At 38.8% G+C, this 16,312-nt stretch overlaps 1 pseudogene; it reads right to left on the reverse strand.

The window, feature by feature from the left end:
• Positions 1 to 8,122: 8,122 nt before the first annotated feature.
• Positions 8,123 to 10,506, reverse strand: LOC141573071 (ubiquitin-ribosomal protein eL40 fusion protein pseudogene; annotated as a pseudogene).
• Between the last annotated feature and the right edge of the window lie 5,806 nt (positions 10,507 to 16,312).

The raw sequence follows: 16,312 nt of genomic DNA on the forward strand, positions 1-16,312 counted from the left end.
GAAGAAATGTGGAGTCATAGTTTAATGGGTACAGAGTTTCTGTTTGAGGTGATGAAAAAGTTTTGGAAATAGGTAATGGTGACGTGATGATGCTTGCACAACACTGTCAATATACTAAATTGTGCACTTTAAAATGGTTAAAATGGATATATGTCTCCACAATTTTAAAAAGGAAAGAATAGATGAAAAAACGTTTTATCTGTGAAAAACATTGTTAAGCAAATGAAAGAACAAGTTATAGTCTGGGAGAAAATATTTTGCAAATCACATACCATTAAAAGACATGTATCCAGAATATCTAAAGAGCTCTCAAAACTTAACAGTGGGGGGGGGGAACAATTAAAAAATGGGCAAAATATTTCAACAGATACTTCATCCAAGAAAATATAGAATGGTAAATAAACTCATGGAAAGTTGCTCAACATCATTAGCCATTAGGCAAACGCAATTAAAACCACAGTAAGATATCACTACAGACCTATTAGGATTACTAAAATAAAAAATCATGACAATACCAAGTACTGGATGGAACACCTGGAACTCTTATATGTTACTAGTGGGAATTCAAACTGGTACAGCCATTCTGGAAAACAGGCAGTTTCTTATGAAAGTAAACATACACTTATCATATGACTCATCAATGACACTCTTAGTTATTTATCCTAGAGAAATAAAAATTCTGTTCACCCCAAAACCTGTACCTAAATGTTTATAGCAGCTCTATTCATAATCACCAAATCTGGAAACAACCCAAATGTACTTCCATGGGTAAATGGACTGAAAAAAAATGTGGCACATCCGTCCAATGGAACACTACTAACCAACAGAAAAGAACCAACTATTGATACTATATTTGTTATAGACTACTATAACAAATACCATAGACTGGATGGCATAAATAACAGACATTTATTTCTCACAGTTCTGGAGACTGGAAAGTCCAAGTTCAAGGTGTTGGCAGATTTAGTTCTTGGTGAAGGACTGCCTCACAAGGCAGAGAGGTAGCACTGGTGTCTCTTCCTCTTCTTATAAGGGCACTAATCCCATTATGGAGGCTCTACCCTCATGACCTCCTCTAAACTTAATTAGCTCCTAAAATCCCCACGTTCAAATACTATCACAGTGGGGGTTAGGGCTTCAACATATGAATTTTAGGGGGACACAAACATAACAGATACATGCAATATACAATAACATGAATGAATATGAAAGACATTATGCTTAGTGAAAGAATCCAGTCTCAAAAGTCTATATACTATATGCCTCCATTTATATGATATTGTGGAAAAGGCAAAACTATGGGGATTAAGAACAGATCAGTGATTGCTGGGGAGTAGGGATGGGGAAAATTATGACAACAAAGAGATAGCATAAGGAAGTATGTGGGCTGACAGAACTGTTCTGTACCCTATTGTGATAGTTATTGCATAAATTCATATGTGTTCAAATTCCTAGAGCTGTACATCCCTCCCCGCAAAAAGTCAATTTCACTGTATGTTAATTTAAAATTAAATTAAATTTAAAAATGTCATCAAATTCTAATCAGGGAGATAACTACCAGGAAAGGACATTTATTTAAACCTAACTGTAGATCTCACAACAGGTGAGATCACTACTAATTATAAGTAGACTATAGAGAGGATGTACTTAAGCGAAAGAACATTAGAGGAGAAAATAATGGAACTATAGTTAACCTTACTAATGTCAAAAGAGCAAAATATGTGGAGACAAATCAACACCAGCCTGTGAATCTAACAGTGGGAAGAAGGCTCATTGGGAGGGAAACACGGTGTGCTGCTCAAACACCAGCATCCAGACCATACCAAGTGGGGTCTGAGCCCGAGGAAGAGAAGGTTAATATCATGACATAAGAACATGAACAACGGCAGATCTGAAGAAGGCAGAGGCAGTTCCTCAGTGGCCACTTTTGAAGGGAGCTATTCAGAGGGCCACTGACTGGGTATCTGGGCCCAAGAAACGTCACCAAAAAGCTTGGAGCTGCCTAGGGCATAAGGCTCCAGAAAAAGGCACTGGAGTGAATGCTCCCTGGAAGGTGCTTTAAGGAGAGCTTCCAGCGTAAATACCTCCTCAACACTAAGGGTAAAGGTAAGGGGGAAGCTTCCAGTGGAATCCTGCCCAGCAGTTCATTACAAATGACAAAATTTAAATCTTCCTTGCTTGGGTCTTCTCTGTTTGAATGGAAATAGCAATGGACAAAATAGTATAGTTCTTTCATCTACTGGTGGAAGTGTGGTGGGAGTCTCTCCAGGTTGTTGAGTTACAAGAGCTGTTAATTTACACTTACAAAGCGGGAGTAAATTCTGTGAAATAAAATATAATTTATAGAGGTGAGTATGTCATTTAAGAATTTTAAATATTTTATAGATAATGATAATGCACAGGGGTGTTATCTTAAAATATTTTCACTATGTATACTATATATAGTCTTTGTATTTTTATTTCTGAAATCCATCCCTTAATTTGGCAGAGTTGTGTGTGGATTGCTATAATCATCCACCAGAGGGAGACTCAAGACTGTGTTTTCCCCTTGGGGCTCCTTCAGTTTTAATGAATACTTTGGTCAAAATTTCTACCACATGTTGGTAGAGAGTGAAGCAATCTAAGATGGAGAAGAGATTTATGGTTCTGGAATGAGATAAAAGGATAAAGAGGAGAGGAGTTGTTCTGGTCTCCTTAAATATTTTGCTGTTCCCCTGGGCCTTAGGTGACTTTCTTCTCCTTATCCTTTGGGGTCTGCAAAGAGAAACTATTTGTCTGCCTTGGAAAGAGAAACCCTTAGGATTCCTGGCACTGTCCAAGCTGAACAAACTGAACACTGCCAGCCCACCCACCCACTGCCACAGAAATGTGGCTTTCAGCTCAAGGAGGCATGTACTACATTTCAAGTGATCCTCGAAGGATGATAAATGCCCTGACACCATGGAATTCGGTAGAGGATGGGTTTAGCCTTCTTTTGAAGGTTTCCTTTGTTAATTCACTCAAAACAGAGAAAGACGTTACCGGGAGGCAAGTATTGTTTCACATTTTAAAAGGGGTCTCTAATAATAGGAAAGCTCTAACAATGAAATGAACCCATGTTAGAAGCATACAAAGGCTGTTCTAAAACAGATTTCTGAACAGAACATGTTGTTAGTGTAGTTTACATTTGAGATTCCAGGAAATGTTTATGTATCACCTATTATGTGCAAAGGGAGATTCAACAGTAGATGACTTCTTGACAAACAGATATTCAGGAATGTAGCAGTGTAAGTATAAGGTACTGCTGGGATTTTTCTCTTCATCATACTTTTAAAATAAATCAAACATATGTGCTTGCACAATTATTTCCATTCATGTTCACCTAATTTCCCACGTTTAGCTCCCAAACCAGATCCTGAAAATGAAAACAAAATTAAGACTTCAGCTTACCACCCACTAGGGAACAAACAAACACCTCTGCATGGCTTGGCTACAAACATTTTTTTAAAAAAATGACTTTAAATCCTACTTTATTTTAGTATCTAGGTCTTTGGGGTCCTGAGGGATGGGGTAAAAGTAGGGTTATAACAGAGGAGTGCTTTTCCCGTAGTACTAGTTCAGCAGACTGATATGGGGAAGCAGTGACTGGGGTTAAGAGAACAAGCTTACAGGTCCATAGTGGGAAAGAACCCAGGGCCTTAACGTTCTTTTCCCTGGGCCCCAATCAGTTGAGGGAACCAGTGAAAGATGACGTATAGGACGGGATTTTTTTTTTAGTGAGATCCTCTCCAGCCATGGTTTCTGATGCAAAAATGCTCTCCCCAGCTCAGAGGACTGTAGGTGTTGCTGCAGCTGCAAAAACTGGGTGAGCTGGGGCAGACCGGGGATTGCCATATGCCTTGGCACTGGGTACCCACAGAGTCCACGGACAGGGGTCCCACAATAGCAATCGGCAATCATGCAAACAAGTGGAAATTTGTCTTTGGTTCCAGAGGACTTGCAATGGCCTGTTTCAGTAAAACAGAAACATAAGGAAAAACAAACCAGCATAAAACATAAACTTAGCTATGTCTGTTTTGGTCCTAGAGGAGCAGGGGTGATCAGAATGACTGTAGAGACTCTGACACCTCACCCCTTCCTTTTGTTCATGAACAGACACAGCATTGCAAGAACTTTTAGAGCCAAAGGTTAATCACCGAAAGGGATAAGTTTCCATCTCCCAGGAAAAAAATCTGTGTAAGAAATCTGATGACATGTTCCTGGATTGATTGTAGAAATCATTTTCCCAAATAACATCAGCTAAGTCTGGATTCTAACTTTGGGACTATCCCAAATTCCTTGGGGAAATCATTGTACTAAATCAATTCAGTTTTACCAGGGTACGATACAATTTGCAAAGCTATGTCATACAACCCCATAGTGTGGATGAACACACTATTAATTAGAGATAAGCACTTGTCCAAGAAGTTGCTGTAATCAGATCTGTGGGGATTTAGCTCAATACTTTGCCAGTCAGAAATACAAAATAGATTGAGATGTGAAATGGAGTTCTCTGTCTTACAGGAATAGGTTCTTGTGACTTTCTTTCTAAGAAAAAAATTTGCTCATTTCATTACAATCACCACCCTTTCCTGATGAAAAAATCCAGTCTTGTAATGAGCCTTAATTTTTGGTATTAACTCTTAAAAAGACTTTCTAAAAATTGCCTTTTAAAAGTAGTTTAAGCTTGATACCAAAAATAATTATAGTGAGGTCATAAAAATAAAATTCCTAATACACCGAATTCTTTTAGAAAGTCTTTTACAAGACACTAAATGTGTAAATCTCGCTGTGCATTTCTTTATAAAGAATAGAAATTAGATATGATAAAATGATCTAATTCCTTCACAATCAACTTTTTAATGACTTTTTAAATGACAAAATAGATTTATCTCGGAGCTAATATATTTGTGCTTCCTAATGGCAAAGTTATAAAATAAAGTCCCACAAGAATGAATTCTAGAAAGCTCAATAACTGTACTTTTAATTTGTATGTGCTAACTTTACAATTGTGTAATAGTAAAGCTTTAAAACTCATGTTATACTCTAGTGAAACAAATCTGATTTAGTACAGTAATTTCCCCCAATGCGCCTGGATAAAGCTCAGAGAAACACATGATCTAGCCAAAGGAACACAGCTAGCAGTTCGAGGTACAATCAAGCCTGGAACGCAAGTCTCCTAATCCAGTGCTCTTTCACTGCCATGGTGATTGATATTCCCCTCTGCCACAGCCTAGACCCTCGCCAAATTAGCATGTGCCCCAAACTCTCTTCTTGGTTCTGAGCCTCTGGACCGCCTGGGCTTGGCCTCTCTGATGCAGCCCTCACACCCCACCTGACCTTCCTCAGCTCATCCTTCTCCAATCATTCTTCTTTGCCCTCTGCTAATAAAAGCATGTTAGCATATGTCTGACCTTTTTTCTCCATCCAAAAGCCATATCCCCTTCCCTCAACTCCAAAGCTAGATAGTCTGCCTAGCAAGGTAACAGTTAACTTGCCTAATAAGATTAATGTAACACTAGGGTTGGCAATTGATAGACAAAAATAATAATAATAACAATAACTTCTACATAGTGAGCACCCACCATGGGCAAGACACTATTACCGATTAATTAATTAGTTAATTAATTAATTCAACATATATTCAAGAGTCACCAACTACCTGTTAGGCACATTTTAAGATCTGGGGATAAAAGAGAGCATGATGTTTTCAAGATGGTTCAATAAGATCAGAATATGGAGTTCTAGAAGGGAGTGGAAAGAGAGAAGTCTCAAGAAGCAAGCTGAAGGGCAAATAATGAAGGGAGTCTTGGTGCTGTATGAAGGATTTTGACATTGGTCTTTTAAAAAGAAAGAAAAAGAACTTCAGTAAAGTATCAGCACCAAAGATACAGATTTTGTAGTTTTCAAAGCATCGGTAATCCTCACCAAAGTATCTAGAAAAGTCAGTTTTATTATTCCTACTTTGCAGATTAAAAGCCTATAATGCACATCTATTGATTTCATCTGCCAGAACCCCTTCCCTCTTCATCTAGTAACCACCTCCCCCTTCTTTTAGGAAACTGCTCTTCCCTCTGACATGTGGTTCCCCCATGTGGTTTAAGTAGAGCCAATGCAATGCCCTGTGCCCTCCAGGGCCAGTGACCCAAGCTGGGCCATTACAGTAGCTTACATTTCTAGCCATCGTCTTAGGGTAACATGACCAGAAGGAGGAAACCCTTACCTAGATTTCTCTGAATTGTAACTGGGACGAAGGGGCCCTTTCTCTCATGACAAAGTAGTACATATGTCAGCACCTAACTACCAGCACATAGCACAGAGAGACAGAATTGTGGTGGAAAGGAATCAAACTGAGGCCCATGAGAAGCAGAGAGAGGTGCCCCAGTCACAATAAAACCTTGGTTCCCTTCTGCTGTTACACTCCTGCCTTAGTAGTTATATCAACAGTGAATCCCCTCCAGGATCCAAGCTAGTTCAAGTTGAGTTTCTGTCCCAAATAACCAGAAGTCCTGACTAAAACAGAAATTGAGCCTTAGCTAAGTTAAATGACTGGACCAAGGCAGGTGATAATGCCCTCTTTCTGGCTAGAGGAGAATCCAGACTGTGTGGCTCAGTGAGTAAAAAACTAAAAGTGAGTTAAGAGTCAGGTTCAAATTCAGACGAACTCAATTACTGAAACATTAGACAAATCAATTAATCTCTTTGAGCTCCATTTGTAAAATGAAATAAGTATCTGTCTCGCTCACTTCATAGATGTTTGGTTAATTAAGGGCGCTAGTGCATGTGAGAGCATTTTGAAAACAATAAAGAACCTATCCCAAGGTAAGTGTTGCCAATCTCAATGAGCAATAGAAATGTGTATTAAATCCATTCTCTCTCTTGGTGTTTAAACCTACAATCTTAGGGGTGGGAAACAGAAATCCAGAATGTTATCTCATCCATGTTACTTTCCATCTGAATAAACAGTCACTTCTGTGTTATTGTTGCTGCCGAACATTTATTGAAAGCCAGACAGGGTCTTGGTGCCCTGGAAAATACAAAATCTAGAGAAGTCTCTGGGAAAGGCAGGAAACCCAGAGCAATGCTTGGCATGGTACTTGGGAACAAGAAACCAAAGGTGTGGCTCCCAAGTCCCCTTCAGAATTAACATGGCAGTGTGTCCACATTCCTGAGCCTATTCTTCACCGCCGTTCCCATTTCCCCCTCTCACGGGGCATTTAGAAGATTGGTAGGATAATTCAATGTGCATGTCTTGGGGGACAGAGCATAATGTTCTGTAATTAGGCTTGGTTCTGTTTATTGCTGACACCACTTCATTTTGAAAACAGAACCCTGTCTTTTCCTTTGGGGTATTTTTAATGATATCATAAGAATGTCAGTGTGTTTCTTTGCTGTACAGGTATAGCATGCTTAGACAATAAGAGAGTCTTTGTCCTGAAAATGTACCTGTAAATCATATTTTGTCACAATCAAATCATATCTAAAATGCAATAGGATCCCTGTAGAAACTCATATGGAAGGTGATGTTGTGTGTAGGAAAAAGTGCAGGGCGGGCGTGAGAAAATCAAGATTCAAGCTTTAGTTCAATCATTGCTTCTTGCTTGTGTGAGTCTTGGCAAGTCATTTCATCTCTTTGCTCAATAGTTTCACATCTGTAAAGTGAACATAATATGAATTTTTGAACTACCTTATTTTTTGTGAGCATCCAACAAAGTGTTTTTGAGTTGGATGAAGAAAAACTAAGTCCATGTCCTCTGGGATTTCAAACCCTATTCATAAAAACCCAATTACTGGGGCGGCCAGTTAGCTCAGTTGGTTAGAGCTTGAGCTCTTAACAAGAAGGTTGCCGGTTCAATCCCCACATAGGCCACTGTGAGCTGCGCCCTCCACTAGATTGAAACAACTAGTTGATTTGGAGCTGATGGGTCCTGGAAAAACACACTTAAAAAACAAACAAACAACAAACAAAAAAACCCAATTACAAGAATCAGAAATAATAAGAAAGGGAACGCCATGGATGTGAAAATGAAACCATCTCAAGAAACAGGCGTATCACTGCACATAGCCAGCACTCAATAAGTATTTATTAAGTGAATACAAAAAAGGTACAACTGCTTTAGCCACCGTTTACTATCCTGTGCACCGGTTAATCACAAGTGGCCCCCACCCAGCTGGCACTCACTTATCCTTGCAACGAAGGCCACCAGCAACCGAACAAAAAAAACCCAAAACTTATTCTTATTTTCAGAGGCCACAGCTGCACAAGCTATTTGCATGTTGTAAATCATTCCTTCACCTGAAGAGTCTTTTATGTCTCAAGATAGTTCTCAGAATGTGCTTCTCAAGAGCTTCTCAAGAGCTTCAGAACCTACCCCAAGTTACATTTTGAAAATGTAGAATCCTGGATCTCAGCCCAGATTTGGTCAATTAAAATCTCTGAGAATGAAACTGCATCATTTGCATTTTAACAAACACACACTCACACACAACTAACCCACTCCTACACTGTAATTCTGAAGTTTGAGAATGACTTTCAGATTCCCAAGAATTAAAACAACTATGATACCTTTGGGAAAACCTGGCTCAGCAGAAATGCCTTTAACCTCCCAGGATTCTTTTATGCTAAACATAATTAAGACTTCTAACAAGTCCCGGAAATTCACCATGCTATAAACACTAAAACTGTATTAAACCTATAAAAAAACTCAGCTTCTGAAATTCCAATGTTATGTAATTACACATGTGTTCTGTGAAGTGTAACACAAATGTTTGTATATTGTGTACCTAATCATCTGCTGGTTTCCGTTTTTAATATTTGGAGTATTCTTAATATCTGGTTTTCTTAAAATGAGGCAAGACTGTACTTAGGGCAAGTCCATGGTCAACTGGGAGGCCCTCCTTCTGGGGTCGGGGATGGCAGGCACTACATGACTGTAGGGACCAGGCATCTAGCAACTGGGTGGTCACTTGGGGTGGTGATGTCAAGAACTGCAAAAGGTCTGAGATTTTACTCCACTTGCATGTTAACAAGTCAGCCTGCCACAGTTCCGTGGATGCTGCCAGAAGATACAAATTCTTGGATCAGAGGAAAGGACTTTTACTCAAGCCACAGCAAGCAGCATGAGCTGCATATTTGCATCGGTTTCCCTTGCCCCTCGGGTCCCACGGGGCAAACTGGGGATGCCCAGGTGAGTGCTGTGCACACTGTGGGTTTGCCTCACAGCTGAGCAATCCCAGGTTTAGGAAACCCAAATCTTATAATGGGCTGTAAGCAAACCTGCCCAACCTTTGCTCTGGGGGCAGACTTTATTACACTTGACAAAAGCAAACCTCTGTTCTGGGTGGAGACACCATCTCTATGTTCCAAGCCTGTTCACCATAAAACAGCCTGGAAAACATATTCTGGAACAAAAGACTGTCAGTTCCTCTGTTCACTGGATGTGCAAGAGACCGATGCAGAATTGTCTCCCAACAATGACGTAGCAGGTTCTGGCAAAGACCTGGAGTCACATAACAACACTAGCCTATCGTATCATTCATTTGCCCCAAAGAAGATTTGGTGAGAGGAAACCTCAACTCCACTCCCTCTGTCAAGAAAACATAAGCAGAGCTCGTAGTCTGGTACACAGGGGGTATTCAGTAACAGTATGCAGTAGGTATTCAACAAAGGCTGATTCCCTTCGCCATCTCCCTGCACATGTTATCCCACATAATCTTGGTGCTCATTTACTCTTTTCTTTAATAAATTGTCTTATGTTCCATATTTCCAACTTTATAAAAAATATTGAAGCTGAAAGTATGAGTCACAAAGGAGTTAGTGCCACAAACAACACAAACAAACAAAAACTCATAGACACAGACAACAGTTAAGTGATTACCAGAGGGTAAGGGGGGAGGGGGGAGGTAGAAGAGGGCAAAGGGATCAAATACATGGTGATGGAAGGAGAACTGATTCTGGGTGGAGAACACACAACGCAATATATAGATGATGTATTATAGACACGCACGCTTGAAACCTACATAATTTGTTTCTTTTCTTTTTTTTCCTTTTTTTTTCACTGCTCCAGTCAACGAAAGGAGTTTGGGCAGGAAGCTGCCCTGTGGGCCGAGGAGGTGGTGGAGGGGCCGTATTTGACCTTCCTTTTCGTGTGTAGGTTGTTGATGTGGCCACACTTCTTGTGGCAGTTGACAGAACGGGGATGCAGGCGAGCGTAACACTTTTCGCAGATCATCTTGTCACAGTTGTATTTTTGGATGAGTTTGCAGAGGGAGGGCTCGATGATGCCACCCGCAGACGAAGCACCAAGTACAGAGTGGACTCTTTCTGTATATTTTAGTCTGAGAGAGTGCAGCCGTCCTCCAGCTGTTTGCCGGCGAAAGTCCGACGCTGCTAGTCAGATGGGATGCCCTTGTGTTGGGTTTTAGCTTTGACATTCTCAACAGAGTCACTGGGCTCGACTTCGTCAGGGTCTTCACAAAGACCTGCATCTCTGCGTGTGCTGGGAGGCAGCTCCACTGTCCAGGTGAAAAGCAAAATCTATATCATTTTACTAACCAATGTCACTGCAACAAATTTTTAAAAATATTAAAAAAAGAAAAGGAGTTAGTCCCAGATGGCCCTACCTATAACTTTTCCAAATGTCTAAAGAACTTTTTGGATGCTTTCTCCTGGAGTTGGAGTTTGTGTTTCTGTGCCTGCGTGATACACTAGGTGGTGCTAACGGCCTGATCTGAGCTAGGACACGTTTTCCAGGGAGGTAAAATGCCAACTAAACCGCACTTGAAATAGATGTTTTTATACATGTAGATCAGAAGGGTAAATATTAATTATTAATAACTATACTTCTTGAAAACACAAAGGGAAAATACTTCTTTAGGTTAAGAATGATCATGGGTCTTTTTCCTTTCCAAATTATTTATAATTAGCTACTTTGCCAAGGAGAGAATTCAGTTCTAATTCTGCAGAAATTGTCATGCAATTTTTATCTTCAAGAAAAGCTGTAGCCTGAGTGAAATCTTCTAAACTAGAAAGGCACCAGTCCTGGAGGACTGACAATATGGAGAAGTGCTTTGTAGAATAAGAGAATTTTTCTTCCACATCCAGGCATGTTCAGGCAAGAACATAAGACTACAGCCAGCTGCAGAGGAAAAAAATTCCTCTGCTAGTCCAGATAAACAAACAACGAAATCACTAAACTAAAGGGCTCCTTTACCAATCTGTCTAATATGGCCAGAAACTTAAACAAAAAAAAGAATGTCTGAGTTAACTGTTCAAAGACTAGCAATCAGCATGTAATCCAGTGTCAAGAGGAAGCACAAAGGAAGATTCAAGTGAATCATATCTCCTCCTCCTAATTGTAGGACAGGAAAAAATAGTTCTAATTGGTAAATGTTAAAAGTACCTCTCACCCTTAAATAACTCGCTCATTTGTATGACTAAACACACACTTCAGCTTTTATTGTCTTTGTCCTTTATGGATGCTGCTGCAGTGTCAGGTAGCATCCTTGCAATACCACACTGATGTGTCCCTATAAAGGAAGGTCAAAACAATAATTGTTCCAATTCTTAGTAACACCTCTGCCTGGTGGAATTTCCACACCAGGTCTTCAGTTTCCATTCTATAACTCATGAAGCTGTCTTTGTGAATGGCCGCACCTGAAGTTTGGTGCCTGGAGGAACATATTTATTTTTTTTGTAGACTAGATTATATTTAAGTCATCAGTAAAAGGAGAAATTAAAAAATAAAGAAACAGAAAAGAAGTACACAGGTAGATACTTTACTGGTAATGTATTAGTTCTTGAGTGGGTAATGGATTCATTGTCCATTATACTATATTTAAAGGCACAAATTCACAATTTAAATAATGAAAGAGCCATTCATGAAACAATGACAATAGTATTTTATGAACCATGGACTATGATTAATCCAATACTGTTCACTTAAATAAATAAAACAAGTCAAAGGCAGCACAATTTATTGCACATCAGTGTAACTCTATCCTTACCCTTTGTCCTACCAGTTCTTCAGCTCAGTCCTGGATGGTAACTTGGGCAAAGATATTTCAAAATAAGGGTATCTAGTCTCATGGGAACATGCTGATGATCTTACAAGGTGTCAGGTCAGAGAAAGGGGATAGGTGTCTTCTTATTAAATAAATGTGTGCCTGTGTCAGAAGAAACAGCAAAATTGTCCATGGAGAACATAAGTTAAAAGTCGAGAGATTCCAAAGAAGCACGTAAAGCAAGGGAGCTAGGCAAAAGTCAGGAATCCCAGCATGGGGTAAGGAGAGAAAAATAAAGAGAGAGATAAGCCACCCTCTTTGCCAGAGACCCTCTGCAACCAGACCCAAGGAATGCAATGGCAAAAACTTGGGACCGAGCTACAGGGAGACATAGCTCAGAAGACAGGGGTGGGGTGGGGTAGGGGGGGGGTCTCTTATTTTGCTTAAGGTTCACAAGCAAACATTTTCTATATCAATCCTTGATGTTAAAGCTCTTAAAACTAAGGAGCAAGTTTTAGTTCTTTTAGTAAATGCAGGCTAAATACAATTTAATGCCTTTGATTCATTATTCAGAGCATACATTTATTCAGCAAACGCATACCTACATTGTTCTTGGGATTATCTTAAGAATCAGGGTCACTGTAAGGAAAAGGAGATGGAGACCCAGAAGTTAAATAGCAATGGACAGAATGAACTCTGAATGTGACTTTTATATCTCTGGTAAGAGCCTTTATTATTGACATTTTCCTCACTCCTCTTAACTTTTTGTTTGTTTTTTTAAATTTTTATTAAACTTATTGGGGTGACATTGGTTAGTAAAACTACATAGGTTTCAAGTGTACAGTTCTATAATACATCATCAATATATTGCATTGTGTGTTCACAACCCAGAGTCAGTTCTCCTTCCATCACCTTAACTTTAAGTTTTTAATATCATGTGTCTCAAAAAGTCTACTGAATTGGAAATACTGGTTAATTTAAGATCCAGTTCATTTACGTTTCCTGTACTATACTTATCCCAAATGTGAAAGCCTAAAAACTCCTATCTTCATTACACTGTCCTCTTGCCAGGAGGGTACATGATCCCCTTCCCAGAGTCTAAAATGCTACAGATGCTAACAATGATGCCTCAGAGTCCAAAACAAATGCATTAGCACGCCCTAGAAGTGTGCGAAAAATACCAGTAGGGACTTTCCATCCTCCCAAGCAAATTCATCATAGACCTTAGCGCAGTCAGTTACCAGGTTAAGCATAATCCTTTGATGTACTTGTTAAAGAGAAACAAATAAATTGGAGGCCATTCAAAGGCAAAGACTATGTTCTCAACTTCTTTGTAATTCCCCATGCTAACCTAGACCAATGCTTGGTTGACAGTTGTTCCTTGGTTAACATTAGCTTACGTTAATTTATCACTTTTATGTTCTTTTCAAACAAACGAAAAAATAGGGCAGTGTAATGGGGTTTACCTGAGCAACAGGATATCCTTGACACACTTTCTGCGAATGTCAAATTCACTCACAGATCTAGAGACATAAGACATTATGTTTATATTTTTTAAAAAATAGAATCCAACAATAAGCATGAAATTTGAAGGTAAAAATATGAAAATCAAAAACAACTCACACTTGCAGCTGGGCATTTGAAAACTTACTCTCAGACCCCAGGAGATGCACACTCACTCTTTCTCTTTAGTGGAAAAGTCTGCAGCACACTGCTTGATGCCTGGTTACACACAACACACACACACACACACACACACACACACACTTTGCTTCTGCCCTCCTCCCAAAAAGTTATAGATTTAAACCCAGAAATTCTACTTTGGGGAGCTATGGAATAGACATACAATAAAATTTTACTTAAAATAATCGTGTGGATCTTCATTTATTGGCATTAAAAGATGTCCACAATATACTGAGTGCATTTTTTAAAAGTGTAAAAATATGACCTCAATTTGTTTGTTTAAAAATAATGTGTGTACACGTGTGTGACCATGCATGTATTAATACATTCAGGAAAAAGTCTGGATGGATATGTAGCAAAATAATAATTATTTCTAGGTGGTAAAATTATAGATTATTTTTTTCTTTATTGTGCTTTTCTGTAAATTTTTAATTGTTTTAAATGAGCATATGTCAATTTTAAAAATGTTTATTTTAAAAATGTATATAACACAAAAAGTATGAAGAAGAAAGAATAATAATTACCCCCAAATCTGCCATTCAAAGTAATCATTTTTTTCATTAAATGATCCTCATTCCAAATATCTGAGCATTATCCTAGATAGCTCTACATGCATAAATACACATAGACATATAAATTAGATAAATGACAGCTATATAAGCATATCGATTAAAATTTATTAAGATAGAATCACACTGTACGTGCTACATTTTCATAAAAGCATTAAATCTATCATTGATTTTAAAAGAAGAAAAAGAAACTGAAGCACACTAAAATAATTGCTGAACTTCAACTAAATGTTTTTTTCAGTATAAGATATATTGTTTCCTAAAGGATTGTTCCTATCTTTCTAAGGTTCGGAAGAAATAATTCAAAACTTCAGAATTCTTACCTCCAGCTCCTCCTGTCTAAGGCTAACTTTTCCTCTATATTCTGGATCTCACTTCGTCCAGGCTTCTTAGGAACCTTAGCCTTTCAATGTCTCCTGTCACTCACAAATCTTCAAACTGTTGTCTCTCTACTAACTCCTTCCCAACAAGACTAGGCCATCCTTTAAAAATAAATAAATAACCTCCTGTAGTGTCACCTTCCTTTTTCTCCTTCAAAGCCAAATTTCTTAAAGATCTGTCTAGAATCTCCATTTGCTAAGCTCTGACTCCTTAACCACTTCAGTTTGTTTCTGACCCTACCATTCTAACAAAAACTGCTCACAGAGGGTCACCAATGGCGTCCTTATTGCTGAATACAATGAACTTCAATCTGTCTTGCACTCTTGGCAGCATTTGTGGTGGCTGGTGACACCATCCTCTCAACCTTCTTCCATTGTCTTCCATTAAGATACCCTCTTCTGATTGTCCTTTTAGCTCTCTGTCTTTTGGAGTGTTCACTTTCTCTGCCTGTCGCTTAAATTTTCTGTTCCAAAAGTATCATGCCCAGACCTTTTCTCACTCCACATACTCTCGGTGTATGAATCTATCTACTCCATGCCTTCTATTGCATCTATCAGCTGTTAGCTTCTAAATTTATACCTCCATTGCCAAATGTTTTTCCTGTCTATCTAATCATTATTGAACATCTCAGCTTGGATTTTCCACAACCAACTCAAACTCGTCGGGTCCAAAAGTGAGCTCATAATCTTCCATTCCAAACCGTCTCCTCCTCTTGAGTTCTTGGCTTCTCTAAAGACCACCAACCCGTTGTTCAAAGCTGGATACTTGGGAACCCTCTTTAATTGTGTGTATTCCTTCTCTCACAGCTCATCACCAGGCCTACTGATTTTAACTCTTTATAAAGTTCTCTAAGCTACTCTCTTGTACCACTGCCATTGCCTTTTTCAAGTTACTATTTTTCTATTTCCACTGCTATTATAATATTCTCCAAAGTAGTTTTACTAAAATTTCAAATCTGATCACACTACACCTTGTTCCCTTTAAAACTTTGCAATAACTGGTCATTGCCTATAAGGAAACCTCCAAATATTTTAACCTTCATGATTATGTTCTCTCCGTACTTCTCTAAACTCATATGTGCTCCTCATATTATGTATTCCAGTCAATCTGAACTCTTTACAGTTCACCGAACATAGTCAGGTTTCCTTTCCGCTTTGCACATGTTATTCATCTCCCTCGATCACGCTTGTTCTTCCCCTTAGCCTAGTTATGTCCTAATTATCCTTCCGCTCTCAAGCCCCTTCTTCCGGGAAGACTTTCTGAATCCCAGTTTCAAATTAGATGTCCTCCCCCACCCCCGCTCCCCACACACATACAAGTACCTCTAACAGAACACTGAACTTCCCTTAACACATTTTACTATAACAGAATTGCGTGTTTACTTCTCTAAATCTGGACTGTAAGAAACATGTGCGCAAGTATGTGATATATCTTGTTTACAGTTGTGTTCCCAACTTCTAAAAAAATACTTTTTGAATGACTAAACATATTTTGAATGACTGAATCAAGACCACAGTGTGAGAATTTAGCTTTACAGAAAGAAAAATAAACAGTCATATAAACTAAAAACACTTCTTCTTTAGAGAATGAAGGAAGGGATAAAAGAATATGTACCTTATTTTTGTTTGTTCTTGATAGAAAAATATTAGGTTTAATCA

The sequence above is a fragment of the Rhinolophus sinicus genome, chromosome 4 (assembly GCF_057876585.1).
Source record: "Rhinolophus sinicus isolate RSI-liver-muscle chromosome 4, RSI-T2T, whole genome shotgun sequence".
In the NCBI taxonomy this organism is placed as follows: Eukaryota; Metazoa; Chordata; class Mammalia; order Chiroptera; family Rhinolophidae; genus Rhinolophus; species Rhinolophus sinicus.